This window comes from Lactuca saligna, chromosome 1 (genome assembly GCF_052625555.1).
Source record: "Lactuca saligna cultivar CGN05327 chromosome 1, ASM5262555v1, whole genome shotgun sequence".
Lineage (NCBI taxonomy): Eukaryota > Viridiplantae > Streptophyta > Magnoliopsida > Asterales > Asteraceae > Lactuca > Lactuca saligna.
This window is the reverse complement of record NC_136417.1, coordinates 156,379,526-156,404,687: the sequence shown is the minus strand read 5'-3', so window position 1 is coordinate 156,404,687 and position 25,162 is coordinate 156,379,526. Positions and strand designations below refer to the sequence as shown.

General features: G+C 35.6%; 1 pseudogene across 1 annotated transcript; it reads right to left on the bottom strand.

Moving 5' to 3' along the window:
• Positions 1 to 17,289: 17,289 nt before the first annotated feature.
• On the bottom strand, positions 17,290 to 19,014 carry LOC145045685 (SUMO-activating enzyme subunit 1B-1-like; annotated as a pseudogene). Its single transcript, XR_013681869.1, has 7 exons — positions 18,813 to 19,014; positions 18,627 to 18,706; positions 18,415 to 18,531; positions 18,254 to 18,304; positions 17,871 to 17,937; positions 17,678 to 17,781; positions 17,290 to 17,589 (listed from the first exon to the last, which is right to left on the bottom strand). The product of XR_013681869.1 is annotated as an SUMO-activating enzyme subunit 1B-1-like (transcript).
• Between the last annotated feature and the right edge of the window lie 6,148 nt (positions 19,015 to 25,162).

Here is a 25,162-nt window from a genome sequence, read left to right as displayed (position 1 = left end):
GAAGCGGGAAGTGAAACGCACATCGCGGTCTGAAACGATCGAGATCGGCACCCCATGCCAAGATACAACCTCCCTCACATAAATCTCCGCCAACTTCTCCGCCGAAGAACTCTCACTGATGGCAAGAAAGTGAGCGCTCTTCGTCAACCTATCCACAATCACCCAAATTGCATCGACTCTTCTGGTAGTCCTCGGCAATTTGGTGATGAAATCCATAGTGATCTGTTCCCACTTCCATTCGGGAACCTCCAATGGCTGCAACTTGCCATGCGGTCTCTGGTGTTCGGCCTTTACCCTTCGACAGGTCAAACACCTCTCGACAAACCATGCGACATCCCTCTTCATACAAGGCCACCAATACTCCTTCCTTAGGTCCAAATACATCTTTGTAGCCCCGGGATGGATCGAAAATTTCGATCTATGAGCCTCCTCCATCAATGTAGTACGTGTACCGCCTACAAACGGTACCCAGATCCGGCCCTGATAAGTCATAAGGCCTCGACTATCCGATACGAACTCCGAAACCAACCCAACGACCCGCTCTCTCTTCTGCATCTCCAGACGCACAGCCTCGGCCTGTGCCCCACGAATGGCGTCCAGAACTGGAGCTATCACAGTCAGTCGCAAACATACATTTCGCAGTGGAGCACTCTCCGCCCTGCGACTCAATGTGTCGGCTACCACATTAGCCTTGCCCGGGTGGTACAAAATCTCGCAATCATAATCCTTGACCACATCTAACCACCTTCTTTGCCGCATGTTTAGGTTAGGCTGATCCATCAGGTACTTCAAGCTCTTATGGTCCGTGTAAATCGTACAACGAACCCCATACAAGTAGTGCCGCCAAATCTTGAGGGCGAACACCACTACCCCCAACTCCAGATCATGTGTGGGGTACCTCTTCTCGTGAGGCTTCAACTGCCTCGATGCATATGCTATCACATGTCCCTTCTGCATCAGTACCGCCCCCAGTCCTAAAATCGATGCATCACAGAATACCACAAAACCCTCTATCCCTTCCGGAAGAGCTAATACCGGAGCTTCACACAACCTCTGGCGAAGCGTCTCAAAGGAGGTCTGCTGCTCGGGACCCCATAGAAATGTAACACCCTTCCGGGTCAATCTGGTGAGTGGAACCGCAATCTTGGAGAAATCCTTAATAAACCTCCAATAATACCCTGCCAACCCAAGGAAACTCCGGATCTCAGAAGGTGACCTTGGCACCTCCCACCTCATCACTGCGTCAACCTTGGCCGGATCGACCAATATCCCCTTCTGGACCAATATCCCGCAACCAAAAATCTCACTTGGAAAACTTTGCATAAAGTTTCTCCGATCTCAAAACTCCAAGAACCTCCCTCAAATGCTCCTCGTGCTGCTCTCTAGATCTCGAATATACCAGAATATCATCAATGAACACAATCACCGACCGATCCAACATCGGCCGACATACCCTGTTCATGAGGTCCATGAACACAGCCGGGGCATTGGTGAGCCCAAAAGGCATCACCACAAACTCATAATGCCCATAACGCGTCCTGAATGCTGTCTTCTGGATGTCCTCGTCCCGTACTCTCACCTGATGATAGCCCGACCTCAAATCAATCTTGGAGAACCAAGATGCTCCCTGTAACTGATCGAATAAATCGTCGATCCTTGGCAACGGGTAACGGTTCTTCACCGTCAACTTATTTAGTTCCCGATAATCAATACACATGCGATGCGAGCCATCTTTCTTCTTCACAAACAGGATGGGTGCTCCCCACGGCGAGCTACTAGACCGAATAAACCCCTTCCCCAGCAACTCCTGAAGTTGCAAGGATAACTCTTGCATTTCTGGAGGCGCAAGGCGATACGGCACCTTAGCGATAGGCGCGGCTCCCGGAACCAAATCGATACCAAACTCCACTTGCCTCACGGGAGGCACACCTGGTAACTCTTCGGGAAAGACATCTGGAAACTCACGCACCACCGGAACTTCATCCACCGAACTCGGTCTCTCGGAGATCACTCGCGTATCCATCACATACGCCACAAAACCCTTACAGCCCTGCTGTAAACACTGCCTCGCCCTAGCAGCCGAACAAAAGGCTGATCCAGAACGTGTACCCTCGCTGTAAACCGAAAGAACTCCCCCACTAGGATCTCGTATAGTCACCAGCTGACGCTCGCAATCGATAACCGCGCCGAATCGGCTCAACCAGTCCATGCCCACTATAACACAGACATCACCCATCGCAATAGGAATCAGGTCGATCGGGAACTCAACCCCAAAAATCTCCAATACACATCCCCGGAGGACCTCCGTGGCACAAATCACTCTGTCGGCGGCTATGGAAACCCGCAGGGGCCGACTCAGTGCCCCACGACTAACACTGATATGCTGACTAAATGTCAAAGATACAAAAGATCGACTCGCACCCGAGTCAAATAACACTAAAGCAGGTACAGAATTCACAAGGAAGGTACCTATGCATAGCATAATATAAGCATAATATCTCGACACCATAAATAATTAATAAAAAGAAAGCGTACCAGCCCCAACATCGGGTGCAGCGCGGACCTCTTCTGCAGTCAGCTGAAAGGCTCTCCCCCGAGCCCTCGGTGCCTCGGCCTTCACGGGCCGACTCTCTGTAGCAGTAGCTCTGATGGCGGCGGGAGCAGGCCCCTGAGATGCTCCGCGCAGCAGCGGACACTCTGCCTTCCGGTGTCCGGTCTGGTTACAGTGGAAGCACACTGTAAACCCCTTGGGGCAGTCCTTGGCCATATGCCCCTCCTTGCCACATTTGTAGCAAGACCCCGCTCGACAGACTCCATCGTGACCCTTGCCGCACTTTCCACAAGTGCGGCCCTTCTGGCTCCCGGGTCGGGGATCAGCGGGCTTGGCCCGCTTGGCTGCCGGCTGGGACTGTGCCGGCCGCCGATCCCTCCCCAGAGACTCCGCCTCCTCCCTGGCCTGAGTCTCAAGCTCAATCTCCCTCTTCCGAGCATTTGCCTGAAGCTCGGCAAATGTCCGATACGAGGAGTTCGCAGCGAATCCCGAATATCCCGTCTCAGAATGCTCAGGTAACGGCTCATACGTGCCTGCTCGGTGGACACTTGCTCAGGGCAGAACATCGCCCTCTTATGAAACATCCTTGTAATAGCTATGACTGACTCGGTACCCTGCTTGAGGGTCAGAAACTCCTGTGCCAGACGTTCCCTCTCCACCTGAGGAACGTACTCATCTCGGAACATGGTAGTGAACCTCTCCCAGGTCACTGCCGAAAGCTCAGTCGGTGTGAAGTGTGCCGTCACAAACTTCCACCAGTCCTTCGCTCCCAAGCGAAGCTGGTTCAGCGCGAACCGAACCTTCAAATGCTCAGGGGACGAGCAAGTGAAGAAGCATCCCTCCATATCAGATATCCACCTCATAACTGCCACCGGAGCCTGCGTACCATCAAACTCTGGTGGCTTGGTGTTGCTGAACTCCCTAAACAATGTCGCATCACCTCCCTGGGGTCTTGCCGCAGCAATCGTTGCGGTAGCCGCTGCAACCGCAGCCTCAGAAAGAGCGGCATAGCGCTCGTCAAATGTCTCAATCAACGTGGTCTTAATGGACCCGAACATCTCTGGTAACTCAGCTCTGATGACCGCAGCCACCTCCTCATGAATGATCTGTCGAATCTCCTCATCGCTAGTTCCGGCATCCTCCGGCATGTGACGTGTCCTCACCATGATCAACCTCTGAAATACAACATGCGATAATTAGAATTTACTCGAACACTCTTACATTCGACAATCCACCCCTCCTTGATTCTTGGTATCCCAAGATTCTTATTTGGACTGTGTACCGCACCGGTGCCTTCAGTAGTACGGGCCCAATACTACTGTCCGCACCGTCTCAGTACACACCCCAAATCTTCCTCTTCGGATCCCAATCCCCAAGTACTCTATTATACTTAAATCACTCTGTAACAGGTCTCACACAAAGTCCTAGCTGCTACCTAATTATTCTCAGCATCTCATAGCAGCTCACCCCTCCCTAGGCTAAGGCATCACAAGCAGGCCACTCTAGTCCTATTAGCAATACCTAGCCTACTCTAGCATGCAAATACATCACATTAATAATAATTATCACATAATATAAAGGTATTTTGGGAATTCACCGTTCGGGCGCTGGCTGATCGTACACACGTTTCTTCCTGGAAAATCTTTTACTCTTAGAAAACTTTGGTTTTATTTTGAAATATCTCTTCAATTCCTCAGTTTGAGTTCAAATACCCCCGAAGGTGTACCCGAATCCCTCAAACCAAGGCTCTGATACCAATTTGTAACGCCGAAAATTTTCAAAACAAATTTTTCAATTTTTATAAAACATAATTCCATTGATATTCATAAAACAACCATTTTAATTATCCAAACAAGACAATACAAAATCCCAAGATCATGATATCAAGCTCCGAATGTGTGTGTGTATGGATCAAGTCGGCGCCTTCCCGCGGTCGTCACTAGTACCTGAAACAATAACATCAACACTGTAAGCACAAGGCTTAGTGAGTTCCCCAAACTACTACATATAACACATATTAGCCATTCGAGGCTATAACTCTGTGGGTCTGTGCACCCAAACTCTGTGAACCCTCAGGTTCTAACTCTGTAAACATGCACAACATCAATCACATAGAAGTAATGCAGTACAACACATAACATACATAGCATACAAATACTCTATCACATAACTCTGGTTACCTACTCAAGGTAAAGTATAGTGAGAAGACTCACCTCGCGTGTCTCGGTAAATCGTAAACCTGAAATCGCTAATCACTCGACCTGTCGAGCTGTCGTCCCCCTATAGCACAATACACCTCTAATTAACACTTTCCCAACTAGGGTTGACCACACTATAACAAGTCAATCTAGGTCAACGTTGGTCAACGGTCAACGGTCAACTTTGACCGGACTCGGCGAGTACCCAGGCGAATCGGCGAGTCTGGGCGTGTACACCAATTTCCCTGGAATCCTCCCTTGACACGTCGAGCATTCCCTCAACTCGACGAGTTCCACTTGGTACGAGTTGTGGGGCCACCACGACTCAACTCGCCGAGTCTCAAGAACAACTCGGCGAGTCCAGTTAGACTCAGTCCACCTGTCCATTCTGACTCCCCCTTGACTCACTGAGTCCACCTTTCCCAACTCGGCGAGGCCACTCACAGTGTGGTCGGGCAACATTCATGCTACTCGCCGAGTCTGTTCTTCGGACTCGGCGAGTCCATGCCATGCACTAACTCAATCTTGCTCTAAAGGTCAGATCCAGTTCATTAATCCATAGATCCAGTCCCTCCAAGCTCATTTAGCACATAAAGTTACAATCTTGATGCACATACAACCTCTATATGACCATATATGATGTTTATGACTCAAATACTACAACACAAGGTCAAAGACTCTATTGTCACTCATAAAGCTTGATGAGTGAGGCTCTCTGGACCTCTATGGATCCAGATCCATGGCCTCAACTCAAAGAGGGAACCAATGGGCATCAAATCATCCCATAAATGACCACCACAAGCCCTAAATTGCATCATGCTTCACTAAACAGAAAATGGTCCGAGATAATACCTCTAGAGTGATGATCTAAGCTCCAAATCCACGAAATAGCAACCTCCTTCGCTTCCTCTTGCCTAGGGTCTCCTTCTTCTTGCTAAATAACACACACAAGATCAAGAATGGCTCCTTTCTCTTCACAAATAGCTCAAGAACACAAGGGTCACTCACTGAGGGTTGGGTGAGCACAAATGACGGCCATAAGGCCCTTTAAATAGGCCTCAAACCCGGAGATTTAGGGTTTCATTACACAGCGCAGACTCGCCGAGTCCATATCCTGGACTCGCCGAGTCCAGGCGCGCACCAATGTTCAATTTTGCGTCTCTACTCGGCGAGTCTGAGCTCCAACTCGCCGAGTCCCTCTCACAATATGACAAAATTAGATTTACAAGATACCTGGTAAAATCCAGATGTTACAGATCTAAGAGATGGGAGAATCAAAAGTATGACTACGCTTCAGGTAAAATCCATTATCTAACTCCGTTAACTTCCTATTCATTGATTCTTAATACATGATGTGATAAGATTGCATTTGAATGTTTTGCAGGATCGGTGAAAAGAAAGGAAGCTTGATAAGAGTGCAAGATGAATCTAATCACAAGAGATGGACCTCGATCGCATGGACTTGAAGATTGGATTTTGAGCTTAGATAGTTATGATAGAGTTGTTAGAAATTTTCCTTTTACATAGTTTTCAATAGATTTTGCATTGTAAGGACAAATGTTTTTCAGCTGCTTTTATAAATAAAATAAATTTTGTTTGACTTATTTATTTATTTGTTTACTTCCTTGCAATGAAATTGTTATGAAAATTGATGTTTGCATATTTCTACAACGAATGGATATGATTCTTAGTTATGTTATTTATGGAAATGGCGAGAATTTACCAAATCGGGAGAGTTTCTCATCGCCCAAATTTCAATTGGACTGAAATTTGGAATCACGCAACTTGGTTGCATGATGAATGAGAAATTTCATATTTTGAAATTAGACAAGTTCGTTGACAAAGTGTCAAGTGAAGGACTAGGAGATCAAGTACACAAAGTTGTGTGTTGATCAAGTTCACCATAAGAGTAACAAAGATATTCGTCATGATTTACTAAAGGCTTAGTAAATATGATTACACTTACAAGATTAAGTGTAATTCGGAATTGATTAAAAGGGTTAAAATCAATAGCAAAGCGAATAAGAAGAATCAAGTAGGCAGAAAGATAGAAGTCTCTCCATTCTAAGAAGAAGGGAGAGTAGCTTTTATGCTTTATAATGGGTCTTAATGATTAAGAACCATATCTCAATTGATCCTCTAAGTGAGTCTTAGTACAATTGTATGTTTAAAAAGAGGAATCAAGGATTGAAGAAATGGTTAAATCAAGAAGTCTATCATACTTCGTTCCAATAACAAGTCTTAAAGTTAAGATTGTGACAACGAGTGAAATGTATTAAAGGTTTACAACATCCATCAAATGTGGAAAGTTATGATGTCTTGGATAAGACAAAGGCCAACTAGGACCAATTTATGAAGTGTTTTGATACAAGCTACACTAACTCTTGAAAATTTGTTTGTCAAGAAATATTTATTGACAAAAGAATCTTATATGTCAAGGAGTAAGTGGGAGTCTTAATGGTCTTGAAAGGTTTCAAGAACAAATCAAATAAACCTTATCGATCATCACTAGCACACGAGTTGAGGTTTACAACCTATCGTGTTGACAATATTTTGATTCTATGTTGTTCCAATTGAGTTAATTATGCATGTGAGTCCTATGAGTTCTCATTTTGAACGCATAAAAGGCAAGGCACCTGAATCAATGAAAGGTACATTGATAGGAAAAGGTCAGCTGCTTAACTACTTGGAAGACGTGGTGGGCAGCTGTGATACCATAAGGCAAGAAATCAAGATTAAGAAAGTTCGGTCCATATGAGTTTGAATTTGTCATAAACTTTGTTTTTAACAAATTCACATGGATAGGAACATATACACCATTAAAATCTAAGTGTCATAAGATTTCCTCCTTCATGAAAACGATTGTGAGGAAATGCTTTCACTAAGAAAGATTTTAAGAAGATAGTGATTGTAAAGTTGCATTCTCAAATTTAATTATGGTTACGGTATCCCTCTCCATGATTTGAATTGTGAGGTTTGGCAATTAGTCTTAATAGTTTAGACACACATATGAACTATCTAAAGCAAAGGTGTATAAGCTTAAGAGGCCTTGATAAAAGATTATCAAAGCATTAATTATTAGAAACATGGACTTAAGAAATTCAATAGGTATTGTTTTCTGAAAGTTAAGATGTTTATGAATACATGTCGAAGCTAGTGGGAGCATAAGTGTTATGTTTTGTAATAATCATCATGATAGTGGGAGCATAAATGTTATGATTGTATAATTATTAAGGTACGTATTGCAAGTTGGCAATATTAATTATAGAAAACAAGAGTTATACCTTGCAAAGTCGTAAAGGTTGTAAAGTTGTTTTGCTATAATTAAGGGAGAGAATATTATGCTTTATTTCAAAATCTAAAGGCTTAGGTTGAGAAATGTTAATAAATTTAGTCAAAGGTACATAGTGTGTTCTTAAAATTTCGATTATGATTATGGCATTCCTCTTCACAATTCGAATTTTGAGAACATAGCAAATAAAACATTGTGCGTCGTGTCCCATACGCTTCGGGTAGAGGATCGATTGCAAATGCTTTAATGCTTGAGCATTCTAAAATTTTCCAAATGTCTAGTGCATTTAGAGGGAAAAGTGACTAGAATCGGCTTTGACTAAAATAATTAAACAACTATCAAAGGACAATTCAAAGTTCGACGAGAATTGGTCGCTTGTGAGTAGTTGGAAGTATAGTATTGGAAATATGGAAATGTTTCCATATTGGATGGACAATATCGACATCATTACGAATAGATAAGATTCTATTAAAAATAAGTTGTCATATGGAACATATGGACGCGTGTCCATATTGGGAAGTAAATATTGAAAATCTATGTCTAGATTAGAAACTTTTATGCAAAAGGATGTTCAAAGGAATGTACTTTGAGTGAGAGACATCATATCTAAGGAATTGTCTTGTAACAATCTACGTTAGAGGACTTTGTAATATCATTGGCAATAGTCTTTGAGACTTTGGTGCAGTGACATTACAAAAGGATCGTTGCATAAAGTGTTAGAATCTGGTATGTTCTATAAGTAACAAGAATTTGATATTCTTACACTTAAGAAAATGGATTTGGAGTTGTAAATGAGAATGATTGGAAATGTGTTCAATGTGTCTATTTCACAAAAGTAAGAACCATAAGTAAACATTGTGTGCATGCTAGAGCATGGGACAAGTGTAATAATTCAAGTAAGAAGTTGATTACCCGAAACGACAAATAATGAGTAATCGATATGGTGATAAATAAAACGTGTTTTATTTATACTCAAAGGTTTGAGGCCATATGGGATTAGTATTATTCTTGTGTTTCACCTTGCATGTTTTGACTTCCAGAATAATTGAGTTTATTAAGAATAATCGAATTATTCAAACGGACCACAGTTGTTCATATGTTGGAAGTAGATATGAATGAAGACTGTCGTGAATTGGTGTGTGGTTTGTCTAAAAGAGTATTAGACATAAGCAAATGTTTGTTGCAACGTTCATGAGTGCTTACGAATATGATTTGAGCATTGGATTAAACCCACGCTCACTTGGATCACTATCTCGAGTGATTAGTGAGACGATAACATCTTATATTCTTGAAACCGAGATGTGTGAGTTGTATCTTGCTAATCGGTTGCACATTGATAATATGTAAACGCACTAGTAACTTGGTGTTATAAAACATATTGTTGTGTGTGATTTGGTTAGTAAGTGCAAGCAAGCATTGTATCAAACTTTATCCATTGCTTTTATCCAAGGTAGGATAAAAGCGATATCTTTTGGGCCCCTCGATGATTTAGTGATGACAAACGTAAATGCTCGGCCGGGCTAGGGCTAATTTGATTTGTTCAATTAGTCAGTCGTCATAAATCAGGAATCAAGAAATAGTACAAAGAGAATGATTAGAAATCATGTCTTATACGATATCTAGAATAGAGGAATATATGATCCCTTATCTAAGGACACGCGTTTCTGATAGGATCAAAGTTGACAGCGGATTTGGAAAGCTACGATTACAGATCAGGATCCGAAGTCATATGCATAATAGTTATTAGACTTATCCAAGTGGGAGACTATTGGATTAGTGTCTAAGTCCATAACTATTTTGGTATGTACTTGACCCAATGGTGCATGGTCCTTTTGGTTTGCCTTCACCAAAACAACTTGATTGGAGAAATAAATAAAGAGAGAGAGGTTATTATGATTTATTAATATGTTATAAGAATAATATATTAAAGGAGAAATCATATTTGTTTAATTAATATTGGTCAATAATTAATTAGGAATTAATTTTGTGATCAAGTGTAATTAATTAAACTAGAGGGCTGATTTGTAATTATGTGATAGTTACAAAATAAGGTAAGGATTATCTTAAATATAGGGTGAACGAATTTGAGGTGATAAAGCCTTAGAATTCGTCTATGATAAGGATTCAAGGATTATCTTATAGGTTGCTTTGTGGATAAGCAACTAGATAAGGATAATGACTGAAACCTTATCTCTACACCTATATAAACACCCCTTGGCTCATGAATTCATGTATCTCTTCCCAAGAAGTCCTAAGGACGAGTTCTAACCTCTCTCCTCTCTCTTTATAGCTCCATTTGCTCTTGGTGTTTGTAATCCATTAGAGGAGTGATACTTGTGACTCTAAGCCTTCCAAAGTCAATTCAAGGAGGAATTGGGATTGTTATTACTACATAACAATCAAGGTAATATCTTAAACCTAATTATATGTTAATATTGATTTCCCTATGCTAGAATTAGGGTTTATAGTCTTGGATTCAAAGCATGTACAATAGAGAAACCTAGATCCAAGCATTAGGGTTTGTATGAGCACATAGGATGTCTTATGACCAAAACCCATAAGTAACAACGTTTTTTTTTTGAATTTTTTCTTTGATTTTCCTTCATCTGCCTTCTTTTTCTTTTGATTTACAATTTGCAAATCTTTTATCATGAAATTTAAGAATTAAAATCCATTAGAATATATGATTAAACAAAATTAGAATATTCAAAATAACTAACTTAGAAAAATAAATCCAACCATTTGTTTTTTTTTTATGAATTATTTGAAAGAAAGTATGTTCATACCTTTTTTAACCCTATCTTGACTCGCTGAATCTGTATGAAGAAAATTATCAAATAAAAACAATTAGGATATTTATTAAAAACATTTAGAGGTTAATAAAAGCAATTATAATATTTAATCTAAAAATAGTCACAATTTATACCTATATCGATATAAATTTCTTTCCCTGTTTTTCTTACAGTTGCATTTGTTTGCACTTTTATAGCTGCATCAATAACAACAAATTCCATTAGAATTTGCAAATCTTTTGCAATGAAATTTAACAATTAAAATCAATTAGACTATATGATAAAACAAAATTAGAATATTCAGAATAACTAACTTAGAAAAATAAATCAATTAGAATATATTAGTTTATGATATATAATCTGGTCACAGTTCTATAAATACATAACAAAATATTTCTATTTATCAATCAACATAAGATCTTTCTTCTTTTTCTTTTGATTTACGATTTGCAAATATTTTGTGATGAAATTTAACAATTAAAAACAATTATAAAAATAAATCCAAACATTTTTTTTATGAATTATTTGAAAGAAAGTATGTTCATACATTTTTTAACCCTATCTTGACTCGTTGAATCTGTATGAAGAAAACTATTAAATAAAAACAATTAGAATATTTATTAAAAGCATTTAGAGGTTAATAAAAGCAATTATAATATTTAATCTAAAAGTAATCATAATTTATACATATATCGATATAAATTTCTTTCGCTGTTTTTCTTAGTATTGCATTTGTTTGCACTTTTTTAGCTGCATCAATAACAACAAATTCCATTAGAATTCATATTAGTTTATGATATATAATCTGGTCACAGTTCTATAAATACATAACAACAAATTTCTATTTATCAATCAACATAAAATCAACTAGAATACAAAGTTTTTTTTTTTTGGCTAAACACTATACTACAATCATAATAAGAGATTTGTGTTACCAAAATCTATAGTATTAGACAATTTATGGATCTAATCTAATTAAATGATGAACAATTAGTTAGAATAACATAACATCTTTGCTGATTTTGATTAAGAATATTTAGATCAAATGAAATAGGGAATAATTAGAACACTATGTAGAGTTAACATTTAGATACATAGACTCTATATAAATCACACGCGGAGATTTAGGTTTAGATTGTATGCTTTATAATGCTATATTCTATTACATCCTGACTTCGACATATAAATCGCTAGTGAACTATCTCGATTATTAGACATTTATTGAATACACACAACGATTTAAGGTGAAAAAACTTTCTATAATAAGAACATATAGGTTTATTGAGTAAGAACAAGAGGTTTGTAGTATTATACTTACTTGGAACAGCTGTTGATACAAAATCAGAATCAGAATCTGTAGAATGAGCCATTTGATTCGATATCAAATTCAAAATCAAAAGGTTTTTAATGTTCTAGTTGATTATCGAGTGGTTTTCGTGTAAGAATTGGAAGATGAATTTCAGGTGTAATCAGAATCAGAGTCTGAAACAATGATCGAGATTTGGAAGCAGAACGATGATCGAGATTTGGTTCAAATGGGTTTTAAGGTTTGTACCGGGTGTTTTTGTGTGTTGAAAGAAAAAGAATGCAAAATTCCATTCATGCCCCTCCGTGTCTTGATCTAGTCCCAAAGTTCCATTAATTTACAAAATTGCCACCGCCTATTTTATGGTTTAATCTGAATTAATATCAGCCTTTGATTATTTAGGATGAGTGGTCAAGATTTGGTCTCCCCGTCTCACAAAATCAAGTGGTCTCACATGAACCTAACCTTATGTATATATATATATATATACACACACACACACACATGCCGTTTACCCGCGCCAAGCAACGGGTGTGATAATGGTGGTTGAATGCTGAAAGATGAATTAAACCCTAGAAATGGAAACGTCAGCGATATATATCCAAGATTTGTGAACAGAAATTGCGAGATTTGGGGAAATACGGAGATAAGGAATGAACTGGGTCAAAATAGCCTAAGAATAAGGGATAAGAGATTTGACATTTTCAACTGTTGACCATATGTACTCTACTCTTTTTGTAATGCATAAATTGATTGTACAAATGCATTGTATGTTTGTACGACTTAAAATTCAGCATTTGACCAAAAATGCTTTATAAGGTTATATATATATATATATATATATATATATATATATATATATATATATATATATATATATATATATATATATCAGCCAAAGAGCGATACTTCAAAATTTCATCTGATATTGTTGAGCTAAAACTTGTTGAATCATATGTATGTTCGATTGTTGGCCTTGATGGGGTTGATTGTGTAGATCCATGAGAATTGTGTTGTGATTCAAGGCTAGTAGTGTCTGTTTCAGGTGTGTGTGTGTGTCACATTACATGTCTTCATGAACTTGATATTCTTTCTTTGTGTAACCTTCTACAGTGAAAATCACACTAAGATCGGTTTGAATCTTGGAAGGTTTTCCCCCAATACCATGGCTTATCTTCCTTAAATTGTACATCTTTACTAATTCGGATAGCCAAGTATTAGGATCAAATAATAAATATGCTTTTGATCCTTTTTCAACTCTATGATGTACCACTTTCACACTTCGGTCTTCTAGTTTTGTGTGATAGCTTCCTAGTGATCTCATGTGAGCGACACACCCAAATACCCCCAAATCCTCAATTTTTGGTTTTCTTCCTGCCCACATCTCATATTGAGTCGAGTTGTCAAGAGCTTTTGTAGTTACACAGTTCAACACATAAACAACAAGTCTTACTACTTCACGACATTAAGGATCATGTACACTCATGCCTTTAAGATGCCTCTGGTCATCTCTACTATTATGAGATTGCTTCTTTTTACCACTCCGTTCTGTTTTGGGGAGTAGGGAGCGGTGTAATGCCGATTTAGACCAGTTTGTTCGTTGTAATTAGTGAACTGATTGGAGAGAAAACCCCCTTCCTTGATCGGTTGAGGTTTTTTTTTTTTTAACTTGCTACCTGTTTCGTTTTTAAAGGCTTCATCTTTTTATTTCAAAAGGTAAACCCACATTACTCTTGAGTAATCGTCAACCAATAAAAGAAAGTACATGTTTCGAGCGGGTGTGGGTGGAGTAATTAGACCACATATGTCCCCATGAACTAGCTAGAGTTTTTGCTTGGCCTGAAAGTTTGCTTGTGTTAGGTATGCACTTCGAGTTTGCTTTCTCGCCAAGAAACCTTCACATAAATGTGTAGGATGTTAATCTTTGACAAACCAATAACAAAATTCTTATCTGACATTTGTTTGAGTGTGATAAAGTTCACGTGTCCCATGCAAGCATGCGAATGCCATGTTGATCAGTAGCTTCTCCAAGTAGACATTGAGGCTCAACTTGATTCAAAATTATTTTATAGAGTCGATTTTTATATTGCTTTACTTTCATGATACAATTTTTCTTGTCATCGTGAATCCATAGGAATAAGTCGTGCATAAATATCCGATCCCCTTTTCCGCTAACTGACCCAAACTGATGATATTACTACATAAACTTGGTATGTAGTAAACACATTGAATCTCTTGTTGCTCACCATTCTTACATTGAAAATATACTATGGGACATTTTCCTTCAATTCTTACCTTGGAACAATCTCCAAACTTGATATAGCCTTGAATCTAGCTGTTGAGATCACGAAACTTAGTTTTATCTCCATTCATATGGTTACTTGCCCCATTATGAAGATACCAAGCCTATGATTGATTTACGTTGCTTTCTAGTGGTATTTGTTGGGTTAATCGTTTATTTATCGGGTCACAGATACGGGTCATTGGATCACGGTTCAATAGTTTTGTTTACGGGTCAATGGGTCATGGTCCTGTAGCTTACGGGTATTGGTAAATGATGGAGGATAACCACATATAATAAACATGGAAGATAAGAAAGGTTTACCTGTTCAAAAGTAAGACCGATTCATGAGGGATTTTATCCCATATCTAGCTTTACTTTAGGAGTAAGTTTACATGATTATGATGTATTGATTAGATTAGATAGCATAGTTAGAGTAGTATATATAGCAGTAGCTTTCCTTGCATTACTTGTAACTTTGTTTATTGAATATAAAAAAGAAGTTTCCGTTCACATACATATGTGAGTAGTGTGTGTTGTGTGTGTGTTTTAAAGGGCCTGTACCAACAATTGGTATCAGAGCTTAGGGCTCGTGAATAGGAACAAGGCCGGTTTTAGAGTCGACTTTCGAAGGGGATGAGCCTTCGGGTGCGGGGCTGCCATCACATCGGAAGTCAGGTGGTTGGCAGTGACCTTTTTTGTTGCGGGTAGCAGAAAAGTGAAGGTATTATCGCGCAAGGAGGTTCGAGACACCAGAGGTGGTGAAGGTGCTGGTGTTTGTCAATGGTTAATGGCGGAAAAGGTGTTTTAGTTTGTGGGTTTCTTTGTCGACTGTTTTTAGTTTTGGTGGTGTCCGCCAAGGTGGTGATTCCGGCGGTAGGTTGTGGGTTATGTCACCGGAAAATGGAGAGAGTTACCAGAGATGCATGAGAAAACGAACAGAAAATCGGTCAAAGCAGGTGGCTTTGGGTTTGTTTCGTTTTGCAGGTGAAAGAAGACGGGAAAAGCGGGTTGCTTTGTTTTCTTGATCGGTGGAAGAAGGCTCTCGTATCACAGAAGTGTTAGGTAAAAATGGATTCTGTGTGGTGACAAACAACAGCCGGGTATGGAGGACTTTGAACGTGACCGAGGTGAAAGGACGGGTGTCCGGAAAAAGTTGGGATTGTATGGAGGACTTTGGACGTGACCGAGGTGGAGGTCGGGTGTCCGGGAAAAATCAAGAATCGAGTTGGTTCGAAAAGAAAGTGGTTAAATGTTGCTGTGAGTGAAAAGTGTGAATAAACGATTAAGGGGGTGATTGTTGGGTTATTCGTTTATTTATCGGGTCACAGATACGGGTCATTGGATCACGGTTCAATAGTTTTGTTTACGGGTTAATGGGTCATGGTCCTGTAGCTTACGGGTATTGGTAAATGATGGAGGATATCCACGTATAATAAACATGGAAAATAAGAAAGGTTTACCTATTCAAAAGTAAGACCGATTCATGAGGGGTTTTATCCCATATCTAGCTTTACTTTAGGAGTAATTAGTTTACGTGATTATGATCTATTAATTAGATTAGATAGCATAGTTAGAGTAGTATATATAGCAGTAGCTTTCCTTGCATTAGTTGTAACTTTGTTTATTGAATATAAAAAAGAAGTTTTCGTTCACATACATATGTGAGTAATGTGTGTTGTGTGTGTGTTTTAAAGGGCCTGGATCAACAGTATTAATTTCCTGCATGATTTCTTTCTTTTCGTAGGTTTTACATGTTGCTTCATAATGGCCGAAATCTTGGCAATTGTAATAATGGATTTTGCTTTTGTCTTAATTTTCGTTCGTTTTGTGAGTGTTATGTTGTTGCTGGTTATTACTACATTTTCCTTGGCCTCCACAGTATCCAGAACCTCTTCATTCATCTCTACCTCAACCTTTTCCATGGCCTCGGTAATTGTTTGAGTTTCCCTGGCTATTCTTGTTAGAGGATCGTAACTGATCTTGGCTCTGTTTCTTACTTCTTTAAGTCCATTCTTGGTGGGTAAGCAAGAGCTTATTTTCTTCGACTTCACCATGACCACAGATTCTTTCCTCATGACCTCTTCAGCCTTTAGTGATCGAACCATTGTTGTTCGAACTCGATTTGCACCCATATACATTGTTTTGAGTGTTTCCCACACTTCTTTTGTCGTTTTCTTCTCCACTATCGATAAAAGGATTTCTTCTGGGATAGCTTGGTATATCGTTGCCCACTACAACAAACGAGACCTATAGCGACGACAAATGCCGTCTCTATAGGTTCAAAAAGTCGTCCCTATAGGTGGTTGGGGCGATATGTCGTCCTTATAACTTTCATTTCTATAGCCCCGTCGCGATAGATCTGTATTGCCATCACTAAAAAACTCGTCGCGATAGGTAGCCTTTGGTGACGATATGTCGCCCTATTTTGATTCGTCGCTATAGGTTGCTGGTCTCCTTTGGTAAAGCTATAGGGACGACATGTCGTCTCTATAGATTTATCTATAACAGGAACCCGTCGTCTCCACAAATACAACTATAGAGACGACTTGGCACCTCCATAGATAAACCTATGGAGACACATGTCGTCCTCATAGATGTACCGATAGACACAATTAATCGTCTCCATAGATGGATGCAGACTGGGCAGCACTCACCCTATAGCAACGGTGATTCGTCATGGTTCATGTATCTGTAGAGACGACATGTCGTCTCTATAGATATGCCTATAAAAACATGTCGTCTCTATAGGTATCTGTAGAGATGACATGTCGTCTCTATAGGTATGACCTTGTCATCTCTATAGGTATGTCCATATAGCTCCTTTTAACCACTATAATTTCCCAAATTCTTGAAAGTTTACAAAATAGCTAAATCGGTAAATTTAATTGCAAAATATTAAAATACAATATAATCTCAAAACATTAAAATATAATACAATCTCAAAACATTTACCAAAACATTCATTTGAAATGTATAAAAGTTTCATAGAATTACAAATACTACCTAATTTAATCACTAGAAGTTTGCCAATCAGTACATATCATCATCACTTTGGGTATCATCACTTTGAGCATCACTTTGAGTATCATCATTATATATCACTTGTCTGGTTCGACACAACCAATCTTTCTAGAAGAGTGTCTGGAATCTGGGATTCATTTAGCGACTAAAATAAAATAAAAAAGTTATCATTTTGATTGATTTTATTTAAATAAATAAACAAATAATTAGATTAGCGTGTATTATATCTATACATGTGCAAGGCAAAGTTCATTTCTGAGTTTTAAGACGTTTGCCATGTCAGCAATTGAAGTTTCTCCAGGTTTGCGCTTCTCCACCTCTTCAAACCTTTCTACCACTGTAAAAAAATAAAAATAAAAAGTTAAATTTAATTAAGAAATTGATTAAAAAATAAATTAAAGGATTAAGATTGTGTTAAAGGTGTACCTCTCATAGCAAAGTAAAGCTTTGACATACGCTTAGGAAGAGATCTCCATGGTATTGCAATGGCTTCCTGTAAAATAAATAATCATACACGAATTTTAATTTATTTTTATATATTTGACAAAGTAAAATTTGTAAAAGTTGATTTGAGGATTCAAGAAAAGCAAATATAGAAAATAAAACAAGCTTTGTTGTGTATAAAAGCAAAAGGGCATGTTTGTCTATAAGTGGATAGTAGGTACTTAAATGATACAAACATAAAACAATATTTTCTTTAAGTGGTTGATTATTTATTTATTTATTTTGTTTGGATTGTTGACAATTGCCAAATCTTTGATTATTTAAATATAATTCTAACAAAATCGTATTTTAAAATTAAGTGATACCTCAAATGATGGATATTGCAACTAGCATTCAATTGTCTCATCAATCTTTTTCTACAAAAGAAAGAATTCAAAACATTAATCAAACAAGAGAATTTTTTTATTTTAATTTACGATTTGAGTTTTTATCAAGTAATAAGAAGTTAAAGGATCAAAATTATCACCTTGGCGTAACAATACTTCTGCAAATCAACAAATATTTCACCACAAGAAACTCTACAATCAACACTGTAGAACGCAACTCGTTTTGATAACTTCCTACATTTTTCATTCACTCATTTCTGTAGTATCAAGGAATAAGAAAAAGATTAGTTTTATATGGATTCAAATAAGATAGAATTAAATTAAATCATTAATATGAAAGAGAATAATATACTTTGGCTGCAAGTAAGCAGCAATTGATAACCACAACATCAAACTTCTCAAAGAAATCTACACCAAAGCTTGACAAATCTCCTGTAGAAAGAAAAAAAAAAGCATTATAAGGTCTTAGTAAGAATCAACTTAAACATATTATAAGATTCAGATTAAAGGATTGGATCATCTTCTCTAAAAGGGATACCTTTTTCTACAGAAACATGAACCATAGGATTGAAATCTTTCAGTGAGTCGCAGCAAAGCTCTGCAAGAGAACCTCCACCACCCATGTTTTCATCAAAAGGAACCAGAAAGTTAGCAGCTAGTGCTTCTGCTGTGACTGGATTATCATCATTCGATGTCAAACTTCCTACACCAGCCAGAACAATGTTCTTGCAGAACTGCATTATTAAACACAGATGAAGCTGATAAATTTAAACTGCATTAAAAGACCATATTGTCAAACCCAAATTTCAAGACTAGATTCTCAATATCATAAATAAAATAACAACAAACCATTGAAAATTAAAGTTTAAAAAAGGAATGAAACAAAAGAGAAGTCCCAGAAAACAATAAAACCCTTTTCTTCATCTCCAAAACAAGCTCAAAGAATCAAACCACAAGCTTAGACCATCAATTAACAATGTCAAAGATGGCAATTGGTTTGACTTTTTTTTTTTTTTTTTAATTCGAACCAAATTGTACTTGAGGAACTTATAGAACATAGTTGATGTATAAAAGAAAACAGACATCATCTCTTCCATGAAACCCAGCACTTTTTTATTTCCAAACATGGGGAAAATTAAATTTAAAAAAAAAAAAAAAAAAAACTACAGTTTCAATGAATATCAGGGATGATATAAATCAAGACCCATGAAGGTATATACATGCAAGAGGAAGTTCTACAATCAGCAATTCCTTGATTTGAATCTAAAACTAAGACTTTATAAAGGGAATTTGCCCTTTATTACTACTGGATTGGAAAGCACTAGTGCTAGATTGACTGTTACAGCAGTCAAAGATGGAGGTGAGACTTGTTTGTTTGGTAGCATGGAATTGGAATGGAATCGTTGATTCCACTAGAATTGAAAAAAAAGTTGTTTGTTTTACCTGATGGAATGGTATTGATAGGGTCCCAAAGCTGCAACTGGAGTCGTTGTTGTACTGCCCTAATTGTTGCTGTCCTGTCCGATATTCACTACGCTGATTAATGGATTTTCTTAAGCAAACATAAGAAAGCAATTGTGATTTCAACGAGATATGAGAATAACAAAGGATTTCAACAATTGAAGTAAATTTGTAAATAACTATTGAAGTAAATTTGTGAATACTATACATGAGATAGCAATTGTGATTATCAATGCTGAAAACAAAATACCTTTTAATAAGGTGGGAAATGTGGGAGCAAATTGCGTCTAAGAGAGCAACTAAGAGAACAATTGTGAAATCATAGAAAATCACGCGTTACAGATGGAGAAGAAGGAAAAAAAAACACACAAATATAGAGATGCTCATGAGCTTCAACGAACCTGTACTGAAAGATAGAGCAAAGATTTGCTTGATTTCTAAGCCTTGAAAGACAGATCCTCACAAGCTATTCGATGAGCACCCAAGCTCCAGAGAAATCCGAGACCGGAGACCGGAGCCGAACAAACGGAAAAGGAATCTTACCTATGGGGTCGATCAATCGTCCCTATACCCAAAAAAAACGACACCGTTACGAATTTCCCAGCTGGCATAAAAAGCTATAGGACGACAAGTCCTCCTTATATTTACCCCAAAATTAAAATCAGTTTTGTTATGTATTAGAGTGATACGTCGTCTCTATAGATGTCAAAAGAACACGTCAACCTTTTATTTTTCCCGCTTAACATGTTGAGACAACAAGTCGTTCCTGTATCTTAAAAAGTCAACAAAAAATAGTCAACTTTATTGTAAAGATATTTTGTCCCTGTAGGCTGCCTATAGCGACGACTTTTGTCGTCCCTATAGAGCTCGTCCCTATAGGTACTTATTCTTGTAGTGGCATAGCCCATAGGCCATAGCCATCTTATCTTTGATAAAACTAACTGCATTCAGGGGATTCTTATGTTCAATAGCATCCCAAACCTCCTGTGCTTTCATGAAAACCTTCATCTTAAGTGCCCACGAAAAATAGTTGGTTGTCAAGATAGTGTATTGCATCTTCGGTCCTTCCATGGTGTCGGCTTTTCTGTGCTCTGATAGCAAGATGTAAGAATTAACATTTTTTTTATTCTAATAAAATCCAATCATTGCAGGAATTTATTCACTTGATTCTTGCCGAACTGAAAAGAAAAAAAAAAAACACCTGTGCGGAAAAAAAAAAATAATACAGGGATGCGTAACAGGGGAGAAGAAAAAGAAATATGGTAAATGTACCTTTGCTGCAAGTTTCGTTGTTTATTCAAGGCTAAAAACTTAATTAAAACATTAAACAATTATCCTATATATACAAAAAGTATCGGGATCCTTTTTTAATACAAAATCTTATTTAAATATTAAGTTTCCTATTTTACCATTAGGACATAAATGTCTCAGTTTTCTGGATTAGTCTAACAGTTATAACTCAATATGCAGCTTGCAACTAATAATTGAATAAGAAGGTTAAATTTTGAATACGCTTCGTTGTAGTTTAAATTTCACGTGACGTGATACTTTAGAAAGTAACTAAGATTGGTAAAAGAATTTGAAAAATACTATACTTTTGGACAACGCTCCTTAATCTTGGGGTTCTTTATTACAGTTTGGAAATTTCTGATACCATCTATGCATTCTGCTGCTGTTTTGCTTTTATTGATTGCCATTAAATTTAAAACATAATTTTGGTTACGAGATAAGTCTTTAATTGAAAACTTATATTTGAAAATAGGAGTAAATTCATATTAATTGAAAGTCCCATTCATATACCTATAAATTCTATGCAATTCAGTTTTTGAAGTTCATAAGAGAAACCCATCTCAAATCAAAATCGGCAGAAAAGAATATGAAAGCTTTCACGAAAATCTTGTTTTTCATCGTATTGGTGCTGACTACAGGTTAATATCTCCCTCTTTCTCACATTCTACTTTGAGGTGTATTATATATATATATATATATATATAAAAGTCCTTTCGAGAACCAACTCTTGATCCGCACATTATTTTTCAACACCAAAACTACCAATGTGAACCAAATCTCGTCTAAACCATATCTAGGTTCAAAAAAAAGATTTGATGATTTTTTTTTTGAAAAATGTTCATATACATGAACTATTTATGCATGCATGCATATCTGGATCAACAATCCATATGACTGTTGATGCATGTATGAATATATTTGTTCGTACTTCATATAACTGCTGACGTATAGTTTTTTAACTGTTGATGGATAAGTATGCAAGTTCTCATATTTTTTTTAGTTTGAACAATCGTGTGTGTATGTGTCTATATATATATATATATATATATATATATATATATATATATATATATATATATATATATATATATATATATATATATATATAGTCAAAATCAAATAAGAAGAAAATTATTGGTAGGAAGGTAAGAAGTTTTTTTTCTACATATTTTTTCGCGAACAAACAAAATGAATCATTAGATGATTCACAAGAAAAAATTCTCAAAAAAACATCTAGATGATTCATTTATATAATGATTTTGTTGTTATTCACTAAAATTGTTATAAAAGTGAATTTTTTCTTAATTTATTTAAAAATGAATCATAAAAATGTTTTTTTGAGAATTTTTTCTTGTGAATCATCTTACAAATGAATCATCTAGTGATTCATTTTTTTTGTTCGTCAAATACTATGTAGAAAAAAAACTTCTTACCTTCCTACCAAAAAAAAATTCTTACCGGATATATATATATATATATATATATATATATATATATATATATATATATATATATATATATATATATATATATATATAGGTTCAGGTTCATTTGAAACCATTTTAATTTTGTGAGACCTTAAGACCAAATCTAAAAATAATTTTAAAATGCAAAATGAATGAAAAAAATCCAAAAATTCTTTTTTTAAATATTAATTTCGGAACTTGAATTAACTAAATAAATAAATAAATAAAAATCTCGTTTTTTTTGGAAAATACATGAAATATTCTAATAAATATTACACTGATATATTCTAAAAAATAATTTTAAAATGCAAAATAAATAGAAAAATCTAAAAATTCTTTTTTTAAATATTATTTTTGGAACTTGAATTAACTAAAAAAAATCTCGTTTTTTTTTTTTTTGAAAAATACACAAAATAAATGGAAAAATCCAAAACTTATTTTTTTAAATATTATTTTCGGAACTTGAATTAACTAAAAAAAATAAAAAATAATAAAAAAATGCGTGTTACGGTTTCACAAAATTAGGCCGTCTCAAATGAACTTAACCTTTTATATATATATATATATATATATATATATATATATATATATATATATATATATATATATATATATATATATATATATATATATATATATATATATATATAAACTAATGAAGACTGCATAATAATTTAGATTTGTTTAATATTGTGTTATTGCAGCCTCTGCAGTTGAGTTTGCAATTGGTGGTAGTGGAAACGAAACTCCAATTTCAGTTTCCAACAAACAATGTATAATGTATTTTGATTGTGAAGACTTCCCCTGTCCACCTCACACGGTTCCACTTTGTGTTGATACATATTGTCGATGTATCGATCATCCGTAGAAGAAACATAATCTCAACAAATTGTTGCTTTGTTTAAAGTGATGTTAAAATCATTTGTAGTATGTTTTAAATATGAAAAAACCATGAATTATATATGTTACCTTTCGGCTGTTTAGTAAAATGGAGTTCACGTTTTCAATACAACATCAATACACGACTAGAATCACGTTTTTACCCTACAGAGTTTTTTTTTTTTTTTTTTCGTAAAAGTAAGGTAGTTTTAAAATCAATCGGTAGAAATAGGTTTGTTTGGAAAACCCTTAGAGAAATAGGTTAGTTTTTAAAATCGGCTCACCATCTTTAACAATATAACGTTCCTAACTTTTATTTCTAACCTTTCTAATTAACAAATTATATATATATATATATATATATATATATATATATATATATATATATATATATATATATATATATATATAAAAGATTATATATATATATATATATATATATATATATATATATATATATATATATATATATATATATATATATATATATATATATAAAAGATTAGGTATCCAAAGTTAACATATTATATCGTTTCGTATCATATATATATATATATATATATATATATATATATATATATATATATATATATATATATATATATATATATATATATATAAAGATTAGGTACCCAAAGTTAACATATTATATCGTTTCGTATCATATATATATATATATATATATATATATATATATATATATATATAAGATTAGGTACCCAAAGTTAACATATTATATTGTTTCGTATCATATATATCACTACTAGAAAATTCTTATTTACCTACAAAAATCACCTATGGAATAAAATATGTTGGTAATTACATATGAAATGCCTACGGAATAACCACTAAAGTATTTGCCCTAAATCACCTACAAACTACCTACATATTAGCAACAAAAATAATTTTTGTAGGTAGTCCGTTGATAATCACCTACACATTACCTACGAAAAATAATATTATATTCCAATTTAGAATTCTATAGTTATTCTACCAATCGCATAGCGATGAAAAAAACCCTAATATTTTAGTCGACTTGTTAGTATTGTAGGAATTTTGTAGGCAATTAACTACATATCACCTATATCACCTATGGACATGAAAAAAAGTGCAACTTTTTAATTATTCTTAGCTAATCCGTAGTAAACTATTTTTCATTTCTCTTTTTTATATTAGTGTCATTCATTAATTCGTTATTATAATGATATATATATATATATATATATATATATATATATATATATATATATATATATATATATATATATATATATATATATATATATATATATATATGATTTATTAGTGAAAACAAATAATCAATTTTTTCACAACATTATTATATATTGATTACTTTGTTTTCTACAAGTTATAAATCATATTAATATACATACATCCATGTACACACTTGAAACTCATTACTCATTTCAAGTTTAATCATTTTTGTGTATGTGTATGTATAAAATGGTGTACATGGATGTATGTATGTTTATAAGATTGATAACTTGGTGAAAACAAAGTAATCAATGTATAATAATGTTGTGAAACAATGAAACGAAAATAACAACATTTAACCATTCAAAAATGAAAATTACAAAAAAAAAAAAAAAAAAAAAAAAAAATGTAGGTATCCATAGGTAATTGCGTAAGGATTACCTACGGATTTTGTATTCTGTGGGTAATCTTTACCTACGGAATACAGAATTTGTAGGTAATCCGTAAGTAATTGCCTACGATTTACCTACAATTTTTTTGTATTTTTCAATTTCGGAGGGTTAAATGTCGTTTTTTT